General features: G+C 42.3%; 1 protein-coding gene across 1 annotated transcript in view; it reads left to right on the top strand.

Annotated features, from left to right (window-relative positions):
* Positions 1-1,074: 1,074 nt before the first annotated feature.
* LOC126425138 (speckle-type POZ protein-like) overlaps positions 1,075-13,059 on the top strand; it is a 264,849-nt gene continuing 252,864 nt past the window's right edge. Inside the window, exon 1 of the mRNA XM_050088081.1 lies at positions 1,075-1,282. The gene's annotated coding sequence lies outside the window, so the exon portion shown is untranslated. The remainder of the gene's footprint in view (positions 1,283-13,059) is intronic.

Raw genomic sequence — 13,059 nt, forward strand, 5'->3', positions numbered from 1 at the left:
GCAGACTCTGCAAGAGAGGCGCTCTGCATCGCGGTGTAGCTTGCTCGCCAGGTTTCGAGGGGGTGCGTTTCTGGATGAGGTATCGAATATATTGCTTCCCCCTACTTATAGCTCCCGAGCAGATCACGAATGTAAAATTAGAGAGATTCGAGCGCGTACGGAGGCTTTCAGACAGTCGTTCTTCCCGCGAACCATACGCGACTGGAACAGAAAAGGGAGGTAATGACCGTGGCACGTAAAGTACCCTCCGCCACACACCGTTGGGCGGCTTGCGGAGTATAAATGTAGATGTAGATGTAGATGTAGCGCGGTTCCGGACTAAAGCGCCTAGAACCACTCGGCCACAGCGGCCGGCAGGCGAATATCTGCAACTGAGAAAAATATTAACAGAAATGGTATTGAAGAAAGAACAGCACAAATGGACACAGATTTATTGGACTAAAGTGAAGGCATCACGGAAATGCTGAAAAACCAGAATTAACAGATGCTTGAAAATAGAAGCAAATACCCTCGAAAGCCTGCTTACGAAGTTTCGGAAATCAGTTTCAAGTCATTTTAGCAGTCATTCGTACCGCGGCGCATACGCGATTGTAACAGGAAGAGAGCATTACATGTGGCCCAATTCTAAATATCCTCCGCCATGGGCTTCACAGTGATTTCGGTATGCATGTAGATGTAGATAACTGTTGCGAATCTCACGAAGTGTGTTCTCGGTAGCTCTAAATATCTAAATTTAGAAAGAAAAATAAGACAGTGTCGTAATACTGCAGCCTTGAATGTTTACGGCTGAAGTCGGCGCCAAAGTCGGCGCGTGGACAGGTAAAAACTGAACGCGTGGATCAACAGAACTGATGCCACAGAAGGATGGATACGCTAGAGTCCTCTAGTAGTCGAAGTGAAAAGTAAAGACGACGACAGCACGGCACACGGGTCCGGATCAAACTACTGCGTCTTGCAAAGAGCTTTATTTATTGGTATGTACTTACAAAGAAAACAACTAATGAATTCAAGCAGAAAAAGACATAGGTTATTACTGCTTGTATGCGATACAGTCAGTTCGGGAATTATATAGTTGCCCCTTTGCCACTTAGGAGTGCGCAGAACCGACAGGGGAATCCCCGTTGCTGCGCCCAGCACTTTCAACCGTCTCGCAGCTGCAGCGTTGGGTCTTTCTGTGTGCTAAGGGAAAACGTAAGACGTGTTGCAACGGGCACGCAAGAAGAGATCTGGCATCGTTTTCAGTCCATCGGTAGAGAGCTGCCACAGCAGAAAGGTCGTAGAGGTAACGCTTCTCTCACGTAGATATACTATATCGAAAGATACATTTTTTTTTGTTTTGTTTTTAGTCGTCCAGTTTTCCGGCTGGTTTCGTGTGGCCTTTCATCTTGCTTTTGTTTGCTATACCCATCATCTCAGAGGAGCACTTCCACCCATCGTCGTGAATTATTAGTTTTGTTTGCTACAAAATAACATTTACTATTGCCAGCAACGATTTTCCTTTATTGTTTTTCTGCATGACGCATTTCGGGGGTTAATTGTAATTATCAAGTGCGTTTCTTCGTGCATATGACATTTTTAGAAGCGAGTTTTACGACCTGTCAGCGTCTGTATTATTTAGGCTACAACCGTGACGTAAACAGGCGTAATCTTGTAATTACAAATGTATCCTTCTGTACAGATAATGGCGGATTTGTAAATAACCATTGCAAAGTTCCTTCAGAATTCAAGTCTTCATTCTCAAGTTTTAGGAAAATCAAGTGAAATGCGTTGTTCGGATGCTGTGGTTTACTCTTTGTTTAGTTTCGTTGCTATCCAAGCTAGCAGTAAAATAATTACAACCGCCGGTTGTAACTTCGATTGCTTTTTCCTGTCCATGGCCGTTATTTTATAGACGAAAGTGTGAGAAATTTAAGTGCTTGTTTCTACTGAATATGATGTAATATTCTGGGACAGTTCTGCGAAGAAACGTAAAATATTCTGTATCCATGCTTTCTGGAAACATTTTTTATAGCATGAATAAGTACATGTTTTAGTACATTATATGGAAGCACTAAACTGCAGTTTATTCACAGTATGTAAGTTTCCTGTTATTGGGTGAGAAGACCGCCCTTAGTCTTAAAAAAATGGAACATAATTTACAAATTAGTTTTACTGGAGATCTGAAAAAAATGCACTTATCTGACTGTTGTAATGTTTTACTGCGTTATCCTCGTTCTTTTTCGTTCACGTCGCAGTGTGTTCTTTCCATTTAGATTTCGAAGGGTTTTTCGCCTGGGTACCGATTTTCCAGCAGTGTTTTATCTACATCGTGCAGAAGTTGGACGCATTATAAATATTGACTAATGTGAAAATTCGGCACATCCATATTATCCGTGTTTTGTTTACGTTTTCAGCTCATTTTTTCCGAATTACCTTTATTTTGTTAATACTCAGCTACGCACTGTGTTACCAAACTATCAGCTGGTTTTCGTGTTTGTTTTATTACTAAAAAGTGTATTTTCAGCATACTGATTTTGATGCCTTTGAAATGTTAGGTTTTTTTTGTTTCAATTATCCGAGAATTACGAACAAATTTTACATCTGGATGATTTTTTACTTTCTTTTCACTGAAAATTCTGTTATCATTTCGCTGCGTCTTCTACTCCAGTTACTTCCTATTACAGCTTCCACCCAAGAAAATTTATGCTTTTAACACATTACGTTTTGAAATGATTCTTTTTGTTTCTTCTCTTGTATTGTAGTATACGTAGTGATGTATATTTTCGATTTATATGATCTTGGTTGTCTATTTTTTCAGAGGTACTTAAAGACGCCTTTTATTATCTTATTGTAAACTATTCTGTTTAAATGCTCGTAAATGATTAATCCATTCATGATTGCCCTTGTTACATTTTCTATATTCCGGTACGTTTCAGAGTTGCTTTTAAATTTACAAATTTCTGTATTTCTTAGAGGTCTCAAATTTTCAAAATGGTTCAAATGGCTCTGAGCACTATGGGACAACTTCTGAGGTCATCAGTCCCTTAGAACTTAGAACTAGTTAAACCTAACTAACCTAAGGACATCACACACATCCATGCCCGAGGCAGGATTGGAACCTGCGACCGTAGCGGTCACGCGGTTCCAAACTGAAGCGCTTAGAACCGCACGGCCACACCGGCCGGCCTCAAATTTTCCATTGTACTTCGTGGATTGGAGAGTGCTAGGTCTGTTAATTTTATTTTATTTTTTTATTTTGATCGCCTCCTTTCTTTGAGGGAGAATAATTACAGCATCGTTCCAGTTTTAGGGGAAGTGTTTCTGTCACAGCTATTCCGTAAAAACTTATTTGAACTGCTCTTATACGTATCAGTCTTCCTGCAGCTTTAATCATTGTTCAGGAGTGTTACCTGTCTTCACTTTTTGAACTGTTTTATACACCTCATTTCGCATTACTTGCGGAATTTCATTTTAGCTGTCAGTGCCTGTGTTTCTTAGTCACTCCTTCAACTGCAGATATGCAAATATATAGACCTAGAAGAATAATCATTTGCCATTTGTAGTAGAAAGTTAGTGTTTTGTTTTCAAACACTCTTGTTATTTTCAATTATCTTAGCATTTGTTTGCTGTACGTTCGCATATCATTTTGAAGAAATTTACAAATTTTGTTGTTTAATGAATCATATTCTCTGAGGGTTCCGTCATTATTTACGTGAAATTCTAGCCTTCCTTTTCAATGTTTCCTTGCTGCATTTAAGATTTTTATTTCTTTTGCTTTCATTATAGCAACATCACGTACTGTTTGCCATAGAACCTATGTCAAATATATGCACTTGTCAGTCTCTGCTGTGTAACTTCACTATTTAAAAGGCTGTATAAGTTACTTAATTTGATCTAATGTACCTCTTCATTCTTAAATGAAATCTCGTGTCTTAGAACTCTGACTTGCTGCCTATTGAACCTCTTCGTCTCAGAATAGCGCTTGCAACCTACGTCCTCAATTATTTGCTGGATGTATTCCAATCTGTGTCTTCCTCTACAGTTTGTGCCCTCTACAGCTCCCTCTAGTACCATGGAAGTCATTCCCTCGTGTCTTAACAGATGTCTTATCATCCTGTTGCTTCTCCTTATCAGTGTTTTCCCTCATATTCCGTTCTTTTCCGATTCTGCACAGAACCTCCTTATTCCTTACCTTGTCAGCCCACCTGATTTTCAACATTCGTCTGTAGCACCACATCTCAAATGCTTCGATTGTCTACTGTTTCGATTTTACCACAGTCCACGTTTGACCACCGTGTCGTGTAGCGCCACCTTGAGCACGCAGAAGTGCGCAGCTTGACGTGGCATGGACTCAACTAATGTCTGAAGCAGTGCTGGAAGGAATTGACACCATGAATCCTTCAGGGCTGTCCATAAATCTGTAAGAGCAATAAGGGGTGGAGATCTCTTCTGAACACCACGTCGCATGGCATCCCACATGTGCCTAACAGTGTTCATATCTGGGGAGTTTGGTGGACAGCGGAAGTGTGTATACTCAGAAGAGTGTTCCTGGAGCCACTCTGTAGCAATTCTAGACGTGTGGGGTGTCTCATTGTGCTTGAATTGCCATCACACTCGTATCTTATCAGTGCTGTGCTCCAAATGTACATTCGCAGAAATTTGTTCCTAAACACCTATGTTCGATTTATCAAACGTAGGCAACTTCCTGGCAGATTAAAACTGTGTGCCAATTCGAAACTCGAAATAGGGACCTTTACCTTTCGGGGGAAAGTGCTCTACCATTTGAGCTACCAAAGGTCCACTCACAACCCGTCCTAACAGCTTCAATTCCGCCAGTACCTCGTTTCCTGCCTTCCTAACTTCACAGAAGCTCGCCTGCAGACCTTGTAGAACACTCCTAAGAAAGGATATTGCGGAGACATGGCCTAGCCACAGCCAGGGGGATGTTTACAGAATGAGATTTTCACTCTGCAGCTTAGTGTGCGCTGATATGAAACTTCCTGGCAGATCGAGGCTTGAACTCGGGACCTTTCCAAAGGTCCCTTTTGCCAGTGCTAGTTTGCTTTTGATGTTCTCCTTGCTCCATCAATCCTGATGTTAATTTTCTCGCTGTTATCATTTCTGCTACTTCTCATTATTTTCGCCTTTATTTCGTTTACTCTCAGACCGTATTCTGTACTCATTAGACAGTTCATTCCATTCAGCAGATCACGTAATTCTTCTTCACTTTCACTCTGGATAGCAATATCATCAGCGAATTCCACTCCTGAACTTTTATTTCCATCATTGCTTATTCGATGTACAGATTGAACAGTAGTGGCCAAAGACTACATCCCTGTCTTACATCCTTTTTAATCCGAGCACTTTTTTCTTGGTCGTTCACTCTTATTCTTCCCTCTTGGTTGGTTCAAATGGCTCTGAGCACTATGGGACTCAACTGCTGAGGTCATAAGTCCCCTAGAACTTAGAACTACTTAAACCTAACTAATCTAAGGACAACACACACATCCATGTGCGAGGCAGGATTCGAACCTGCGACCGTAGCGGTCGCGCGCCTCTTGGTTCTTCCACATATTGTATATTACTCGTCTCTTCCTTTAGCTTACCCCTATTTTTCTCAGAATTTCGAAAATGTTGCACCATCTTACATTATCGAACCAAAGAGGCAATTCTGACGCGGTTGATAATAGAAGCAAGACTAAAGAAAAGTCAAGACACGTTCATAGGATTTCTTTCTTTAGTCTTGCTTCCATAATCAACCACAACGCCAGAATTGCCTCTCTGGTGCGTTTACCTTTCCTAAAGCCAAACTGATCGTCATTTAACACATCCTCAATTTTCTTTTCCATTTTTCTGTATATTATTCTTGTCAGTAACTTGGATGCATGAGCTGTTAAGCTCATTGCACGATAATGCTCGCCCTTGTTAGCTCCTGCAGTCTTCGGAATTATGTGGATGATATTTTTCTGAAAGTCAGATGGTATGTCACTAGACTCATACATTCTCCACACCAACGTGAATAGTTGCTTTGTTGCCGCTTCCCCCAATGATTTTAGAAATTCTGATGGAATGTTATCTAACACTTCTGCCTTATTTGATCTTAAGTCCTCCAAAGCTCTATTAAATTTGTTTGTAATACTAGATTCCCTATCTCTCCTAAATCGACTCGTCTTTCTTCTTCTATCATATCAGACAAATCTTTCCCCTAGGCCTTCAATGTACTCTTTCCGCCTATCCGCTCTCTGCATTTAACAGTGGAATTCTCGTTGCACTCTTAATGTTAAAACCCTTTCTTTTAATTTCGCGGAAGGTTATTTTGTTTTTCCTATATGCTGAGTCAGTCCTTCCAACAATCACGTCTTTTCGATTTCTTTACGTTTTTCATGCAAGCATTTCGCCATAGCTTCCCTGCACTTTCTGTTTATTTCATTCCTCAGCGCCTTGTATTTCTGCATTTCCCTTTAATAAATATGGATTTAATTCTCTCCTATAGTCACGGAAAAAAACTTGAAAGAAAGCCAGATGATGGTGAAAAAAGTCTTTCTTCCTGACGGCAGCTAAGTCACTCATTTGCTAGCAAAATGATATTAAAAAGAAGCCAGAGTTAACTGTGAAAAAGCTGGTTTAGCAACAGTCTCGATAGCACAGCAGTCACAGTCCGAGCTGGTACAACATTGTTTGGCTTTTGTTCGGAAGTTCGGGTCGTACGTACGCGACTTGTTATTGTTTGTTTCTGGTGAGTGTTTTGTGTACAGCAATAGAGAAGTTGTCAAACGAGAAGTCTATAACTTTCATAAACGTGGCTCATTAATGACCAGAGCGGTGGAACGTACAAGGTAATGTATATAAAGCGCCCACTCAGGAAATTAGGGCTACCATGCTGTTGCAGATGAAATCGGAAACACTCTTGATTTTTTTTGTAGACTGTATCATGTCTTTCCGTGCGCTGTGAGCATAAAGAAAATATAAACAAAAAATTTATTTCAGACTTAACCGTAATGAAATCGTTGTCCGTCTACCAAAGCTTTGCGCACTTATTGGTACCGAGAGGCTTATTGATGACACTAAACTTATGTACAAACCATCCGCAGCTAAAAACCGAAGGCTGATCGGCAATCGGGTTGTAACTGATATGCAGTCTCTCACTTTTGTACTGGTTTTAGCAGTTCTCGTATCAATTGGAATTTGTGTTTTCACATTCTGGTAAAATTCTGGGAATGATTTGTATTCAGCATCAGTTCACGATTTAGATTTTTTGGCATTCCGCTAACCCAAAAAGCAATGTATTCACAAAGCCCTATTTCTCTTGTTCTTTCTGACTTGATTCCTTTTATGGTGTACGAGGAGTGTTCAATAAGTAACGCAACACAATTTTTTTCTGAAAGCAGGTTGCTTTTATTCAGGATTCCAATACTCCATGTTATTCACCACACTTTTGGAAATAAAAACCTATTTTTAACGTAATTTCAGTCCAATGCGACTGCTTTACGCTACCATACTGTCATGGCCTGTATGCCCGCATAGTACAACTCTACTGGTTGACGTCGGAGCCAATGCCTTGATGCATCAAGATCCTCCCAATCATCCACGTACTGCTTTGCACAAAGTGCATCCTCAACCAGGCCAAAGAGATGGAGGTCGGAAGGTGCGAGTTGAGGGCTGTAGGATGGATCCCAACGGGCACATACCTTTCAGTACCCCAGCTGGTGGACAGGTGTGTCCGCTCTACCAACAGAGACGTCCAGTTGTGCAGCGAGGTGTTTAGTTGTAATCCGTCTGTCACCTCGAATGAGAGTGTCCGTACGTTCCAACATGTCAAGTGTCACGCAGGAGATCGGACAGATTTGTTTGACCTTGCAGTGATGACAGATGCCTCGCCCAACGACTCACCGTGCGTTTGTTCATTGCCAGATCCCTGTAGACGTTTTGCAAGCGCCTAAGTGCATCGGCGATGCTCTGGTTTTCCACCAAAAGCAAGCAAGCCAAAAGCAAGTCAATGATATCTCTCTGCTTGGAACGAACTTCTGTTACAGATGTCACTTTGAAGGCTGGTCCATTGATAGTGACCGGGCCAAATATTTCACGAAATAAGCATCAAGCGAAAAAACTACAAAGAACGAAACTCGTCTAGCTTGAAGGGGAAAACCAGATGGCGCTATGGTTGGCCCGCTAGATAGCGCTGCCATAGGTCAAACGGATATCAACTGCGTTTTTTAAATTAGGAACCCCCATTTTTATTACATATTCGTGTAGTACGTAAAGAAATATGAATGTTTTAGTTGGACCACTTTTTTGGCGTTGTGATAGATGGCGCTGTAATAGTCACAAACGTGTAAGTACGTGGTATCACGTAACATTCCACTAGTGCGGACGGTATTTGCTTCGTGATACACTACCCGTGTCAAAATTTACCGTTGGCCAATTGCGGAAAAGGTCGATGTCATGTTGATGTATGGCTATTGTGATCAAAATGCCCAACGGGCGTGTGCTATGTGTGCTGCTCGGTATTCTGGACATCAATCAAGTGTCCGGACCGTTCGCCGGATAGTTATATTTAAGGAAACAGGAAGTGTTCAGCCACATGTGAAACGTCAACCACGACCTGCAACAAATGATAATGCCCAAGTAGGTGTTTTAGCTGCTGTCGCGGCTAATCCGCACATCAGTAGCAGACAAATTGCGCGAGAATCGGGAATCTCAAAAACGTCGATGTTGAGAACGGTACATCAACATCAATTGCACCTGTACCATATTTCTACTCACCAGGAATTGCATGGCGACGACTTTGAACGTCGTGTACAGTTCTGCCACGGGGCACAAGAGAAATTACGGGACGATGACAGATTTTTTGCACGCGTTCTATTTAGCCACGAAGCGTCATTCACCAACAGCAGTAACGTAAACCGGCATAATATGCAGTATTGGGCAACGAAAAATCCACGCTGGCTGCGACAAGTGGAACATCAGCTACCTTGGCGCTTAATGTATCGTGCGGCATTATGGGAGAAAGAATTATTGGCCCCCATTTTACCGATGGCAATCTAAATGATGCAGTGTATGCTGATTTCCTACGTAATGTTCTACCGATGTTACTACAAGATGTTTCACTGCGTGACAGAATGGCGATGTACTTCCAACATGATGGATGTCCGGCACATAACTCGCGTGCGGTTGAAGCGGTATTGAATAGCATATTTCATGACAGGTAGATTTGACTTCCCCGGATTTCTTTCTGTGGGGAAAGTTGAAGGATATTTGCTATCGTGATCCACCGACAACGCCTGACAACATGCGTCAGCGCATTGTCAATGCATGTGCGAATATTACGGAAGGCGAACTACTCGCTGTTGAGAGGAATGTCGTTACACGTATTGCCACATGCATTGAGGTTGACGGACATCATTTTGAGCATTTATTTCATTAATGTGGTATTTACAGGTAATCACGCTCTAACAGCATGCGTTCTCAGAAATGGTAAGTTCACACAAAGGTACGTGTATCACATTGGAACAACAGAAATAAAATGTTCATACGTACCTACGTTCTGTATTTTAATTTAAAAAACTTACCTGTTACCAACTGTTCGTCTAAAATTGTGAGCCATATGTTTGTGACTATTAAAGCGCCATCTATTACAAAGTGGAAAAAGTGGTCAAACTAAAACATTCACGTTTCTTTACGTACTACACGAAGCTGTAATAAAAAATTAGGGTTTCTATTGAAAAAAACGCAGTTGATATCCGTTTGACCTATGGCAGCGCCATCTAGCGGGCCAATCATAGCGCCATCTGGTTTCCCCCTTCAAGCTGGACAAGTTTCGTTCTTTGTAGTTTTTTCGTTTGACGCTTATTTCGTGAGATATTTGGCCCGATCACGATCAATGGACCACCCTGTGCGTAGTGGCACTAACCATCGGAACTTCATGAACCTACAGAGACAGAAGCGGGAGTATTTCACGGTATCGCACAACAAGTTCCACATTTTTTCGACCAAGGCCGAGAAACAAAAATTTGTTGCATCAGTTATTGAACGCCTATCGTAAAAGCAGTAGAGCCGCTATCACTCTATGTTGGCGTTCCTTCATTCTGTGGCAGTAGCGTGGTCGCTTTGTAAACACTGCTGGCCCGGAAATGAATTGCTACAAACATTGCCGGGCACTATTCGCCGGTAATGTTACAGTACTTGTGGCTACAATTCGTATGGCCACAATATTGCTGGACAACTTCGTCGGGATGTATTGCCAGCAAAATGCATTTTTGTGCCTCTTGAAAACATATATTTACGATACCAGCAGTTCGCCTCTGAATTTGTCACATTTCTATTGTCATGACTGCATAATAAGGACTCCAAACACGGGAACATTAGAATCGGTCGCACTAGACTGTTCATTCCATTTAACAGGACCTGCAGTTCTTCTTCAGCTTCACAGATGACAGCGGTGTTTACAAGGTATCTTATCATTGATATTCTTTCATCCTGAATATTAATATATAGCTCTGACCTGAAATGTTGATATCAATTTTTGAAACTCTTTCGTGGCCCTATCATTCCATTGTCTGCATATGAATGCGTTGTCTGCTACAGCTGGTTCTGCCATTGGCTGCCATGCATATCAAACAAGGTGACTTCCTGGCAGGCCATGTCCATCAAATTGATACACATATTGCAGGCCGTATACACAGCTACATTGACGAAAGGATATATAGGATCCGAGGCCTCGTGGAGAGCCCATGCAGTTTTGGTTCTGAAATTCGTTGATGAACCCTCTCCATATTTGATATGTGATTACTGACAGCCTCTTCTCACAGTTTGCAGCTACACTATGTGATCAAAAGTATCTGCACACCCCCAGAAACACACGTTTTTCATATTAGGTGCACTGTGCTACCACCTACTGCCAGGTACTCGATATCAACGGCCTCAGTAGTCATCAGACATGATGAAAGAGTAGAATGGGCCGCTCGGCGGAACTCACGGATTTTGAACATGGTCTGGTGATTGGGTGTTACTTTGTCATACGTCTGTACGCGAGATTTAGACTCTCCTAAACATCCCTAGGTCCACTGTTTCCGATGTGATAGTGTAATTGAAACGTGAAGGGACACGTACAGCACAAAAGCGTAGAGGCCGACCTCGTCTGTTGACTGATATGAGACTGCCGACAGTTGAAGAGGGTCGTAATGTGTAAGAGGCAGACATCTACCGAGGCCATCATACAGGAATTGCAAACTGCATCATGATCCACTCCAAGTGCTATGACAGTTGGGCGGGAGGTGAGAAAACTTGGATTTCATGGTCGAGCAGCTGGTCATTAGCCACACATCACACCGTTAAATGCCAAACGACGCCACGCTTGGTGTGACGAGCGTAAACATTGGACGATTGATAAGTGGAAAAGCGTTGTGTGGAGTGACAAATCACGGCACACAATGGGACAATCCGATGGCAGGGTGTGGGTACGACGAATGATCACGCTGATCATAATCTGCCAGCGCGTGTAGTGCCAACAGTAAAATTCGGAGGCGGTGATGCTGTGGTGTGGTCGTGATTTCATGGAGGGGGCTTGCGCCCTTGTTATTTTGCGTGCCACTATCACAGCACAGCCCTACATTGATTTTTAAGGGGCTTCTTTCGTCCCTGTTGAAGAGCAATTCGGGGATGGCAGTTGCATCTTTCAACACGATCGACCACCTGTTCCTAATGCACGGCCTGTGGCGGAGTGGTTACACGACAATAACATCCCAGTATGGGACTGGCCTGCACGGAGTCCTGACTTGCATCCTATAGAATACCTCGCCGACCGACTTCTGTACCTCTCCTCAGTGCAGCACTCCGTGAAGAATGGGCTGTCATTCCCCACGAAACCTTCCAGCTACTGACTGAACGCCGGCCGGTGTGGTCGAGCGGTTCTAGGCGCTGCAGTCTGGAACCGCGCGACCACTATGGTCGCAGGTTCGAATCCTGCCTCGGGCATGAATGTGTGTGATGTCCTTAGGTTAGTTAGGTTTAAGTAGTTCTAAGTTCTAGGTGACTGATGACCTCAGAAGTTAAGTCCCATAGTGCTCAGAGCCATTTGAACCATTTTTTACTGACTGAACGTATGCCTGCGAGAGCGGACGCTGTCATCACGGCTAAGGATGGGCGAACACTTTATTGAATTCCAGCATTACCGACGGAGGCCGCCACGAACTTGTAAGTCATTTTCAGCCAGGTGTCCGGATACTTTTAATCACATAGTGTATGTGTAAGGGATCATGTGCCTGAACTATCTGTTCATTGTACACACTGTATAGTAAAGCATACAACCGATTAATTGATTCAGTTATGTTGTTACATTAGCCACGTATTTGTAATCAACGTGTTGAAGTACTACAAATTCAGGATTTACGAGATAAGATCAGGAAGTAAAGCACAACAATTTTATTACGAAAAAGTTTAATAGGTGAAAAAAATGAATTTCCGTCATTTAACTACTGTATATATAGTCACCTTGACTGGAATACTCTCTTTTAAATTCTGAAAGTGGCAGGGGTAAAATACAGGGAGCGTAAGGCTATTTACAATTTGTACAGAAACCAGATGGCAGTTATAAGAGTCGAGGGACATGAAAGGGAAGCAGTGGTTGGGAAGGGAGTGAGACAGGGTTGTAGCCTCTCCCCGATGTTATTCAATCTGTATATTGAACAAGCAGTGAAGGAAACAAAAGAAAAATTCGAAGTAGGTATTAAAATCCATGGAGAAGAAATAAAAACTTTGAGGTTCGCCGATGACATCAGAGACAGCAAAGGACTTGGAAGAGCAGTTGAACGGAATGGATAGTGTCTTGAAAGGAGGATATAAGATGAACATCAACAAAAGCAAAACGAGGACAATGGAATGTAGTCGAATTAAGTCGGGTGATGTTGAGGGTATTAGATTAGGAAATGAGGCACTTAAAGTAGTAAAGGAGTTTTGCTATTTGGGGAGCAAAATAACTGATGGTGGTCGAAGTAGAGAGGATATAAAATGTTGTAGACTGGCAATGGCAAGGAAGGCGTTTCCGAAGAAGAGAAATTTGTTAAAATCGAGTACAGATTTAAG

The sequence above is a fragment of the Schistocerca serialis genome, chromosome 10 (assembly GCF_023864345.2).
Source record: "Schistocerca serialis cubense isolate TAMUIC-IGC-003099 chromosome 10, iqSchSeri2.2, whole genome shotgun sequence".
NCBI lineage: Eukaryota > Metazoa > Arthropoda > Insecta > Orthoptera > Acrididae > Schistocerca > Schistocerca serialis.